The sequence below is a fragment of the Etheostoma spectabile genome, chromosome 3 (assembly GCF_008692095.1).
Source record: "Etheostoma spectabile isolate EspeVRDwgs_2016 chromosome 3, UIUC_Espe_1.0, whole genome shotgun sequence".
NCBI lineage: Eukaryota > Metazoa > Chordata > Actinopteri > Perciformes > Percidae > Etheostoma > Etheostoma spectabile.
Genome location: NC_045735.1, coordinates 11,165,667 through 11,168,462, shown reverse-complemented (window position 1 = coordinate 11,168,462; position 2,796 = coordinate 11,165,667).

Here is a 2,796-nt window from a genome sequence, read left to right as displayed (position 1 = left end):
ACAGAAAACAGGTGCGTGGGTACACCGCTGCTCATTCCCTGGTACCACACTGTATGTTTCCAGCCATATAAAAGATAGCTGGTTTTGATTTATTTTGTTTTTTTTAGATCAATTACTTGTAACTGTATGGGAACTCTCACTGCTCAGACAGGCGGGAGTATGACTAAGGATGGCTCATGCTAGTCTCACAGGCTATTCACACTTACTCCAACCCCCGTGGTGGTAGCGTTGCCTCTCTGCAGTGTATCTGTGTCTGTTCATTCATTCATAAAAAAAGCATTAGTGACACGTAGATAAGTCATAGAGCCAAGTGTCTAAACAGGCTACGGTGGCAGTCAGGAACACTGCTACCCCTTGCCTGCTTCTTGCCTCAAGGCACTATACCCTCACCAGTCTCCCTAGTTACTCTAACGCGTACATACACAAACATATGCCATCTGTGTTTGTTTAAATACCAGCAAACCCCACCTGATGTGTCAGGTGCCACAGAGCAGATGTAGCTGTATAGTGGGCAGGAGAGCGGTGGCGAACTGTGGCTGTTCTCATTATTGAGATGCTGTTTGTCGATATAGTTAGGGCATTCTGTACTGGGATCAGTTTAATGCGGCTGTTGTTATAATTGTTCACCACAACAGGTAAACAGTGGTGTTTTTATTTCGCCCTGTAAAAAAATCCATCTGAGGTCCTCCATAGTATTATCGTTTGCAGATTAGACTGTTTCTCCGGTTTGTAATAACTAAAATTAAAGATAGGGTGACTTTGGTGTAGAAACTGGTTTTAGGTCTTTCTGGCTCTGGTTCTTGGCTTCCAAACAAGAGTTAAATGAATTAAATAGAAGCAGTTTGTTGATCTTTCCTTTGACTTTGTGGTTGAAATCCTGACATATTACGGCCTGACGGTGTTGTTGTAGAGCAGGCAGATGGAGCAGGTGTGTGTGTATACAGTATGTGTCACACTCCCCCATGTGACTCTCATGGGTTAAATAAGGTATAAGGGGCAACACCTGGAGTTTGTTTCCCCATTAGGATGGGCATCTCCAAGGTGATAGCCAATTAGAAAAGCTGAGCCTGGCACCTGAGTGGATAGAGATCAGATACAGCTCATCTCTCACAAGCAAATTGCTTTCACATATACAGCACATGTGTAATGTTTATTGCAGAGGTAGGCCTACTGTATATCTGGTGTTTCCTCATACAAACAAGAACACCTTCTCACACTGCCATGTTTCTTTGCAGCCAACAGCGAAAATTCCACTCTGAAGTAATATTCTCGTGAAGGCTGGTGCACCGACTCACCTTGCGGTGTGGTATTGAGTCTCCTTTGCGCTTGACTGTGTCCCTCTGTTCTTACAGCTATCTATCAGTTTCATAGCATGCAATCTGCATCCTTCCAGCCTCCCACTACCCGCCCACTAGCGCTGTATCTGTTGTGTTCTATGTGCATGCACTGTAAGCATACAGTGTACATAAGCATATTGTGTTTTTGCGAAAGGTTGTGTACGTGTTTCCTGGCCCCCTCCGTAATAAAATATATCACCCACAGCAGAGCTGCCCTGGCAATGGTAGGATAGTGTGGAGGGTACTTGCCCCCTGGCTAGATGCTATTCAGAGAGGGGGAGATAAGGGCTGTGAGGGTGGTAGTGTGGTTGTAAGAAGGACTGAACGAAGGCAGGGAGGGGGTTGGAAGGCGAGGAGTGGGGGCTCCTTCATACATTTTTATGACCACATAGATAAGGTCAGTAGTGTGCCATCGTTACTAGGCAACACTGTGACCCTGAGTTGGATTGAGTTGTGAAGCTGAGAAGTCAGATATTCTTATTACAACAGCCCGTCTTCGGTTCTGCTGTGTGCATTTGTTAACAAGCAGCCTGTCTCTGTGTGCCATTCTGAGAGTCAAGGCTGAAAGACTGCTTTAACTGGACGATTAACTGAGGCACTGAAATAATTAGAAGGCCATTGATTGGGTTATTACATTGTTGCAGCCATGTTGGTCATATCCATATCCATGTCTGTTCAGATTCGTGATGATGGTAAAAGTGATGAAAAATTATGGTGGGGTGTTTGATTATATATTTTTAATGAGTCAGTTCACGTGGGGATATACTAGACTGTGGGGGTATTGATTTTTCAAGTTTTCAAGCAGAGAATGGAGGAGATGGAGACCAGGCGCATATGCAGCCAGAGTACAAATCACCAAATCCACCCTTTTCCCTCCCTCTTTTTACTTGTACTCTCCACCTTCACTCCCTTCCCTCTCCACTGCTCCTTTCTCTATCCCCTCTTTTCCATCACCCTCTCAGCTCTCCAGCCTCACTTCTGTATTTCGGCCACTCTTCCACCAGCCTTTTATTACGCTTTTTCCCCCTCTCCTCTGCTTTCGCTCGCTCCCCTGCCTCTTCCCTTCTCTCCTCCCATTTCTGTCCCCTTCAGCGTCCTAGTTTAGCATGTCAAGGTTGGCTACAGATATGCTCCTCTGTGCCTTGGGGCTAACCAATGAGAAAGTGGCTGGGGCTGCTGTAGCAGACTGGGGTGTTAGTATCATGAATTGAGAGGGAGATGGGAAAAGGTTACTGTAGCGCATGCATGTACTCCTTTCTGCAGAGTGGAATTGAAGTTTTAAAAGGTTAAAATACAGTATTCAGGAAATGTGGGACTGTATTACAGCTTTGGCTTGCCTCTGAAATCCTGTCATATCTTTTGATGGTCATTGGAGTTAGGGTCTAAATTAGAATCAGCAATTTATTAGTTCAATATTATGCATAGCTTCCATTGGACTCCCTCCAGATTGTTTAGAATT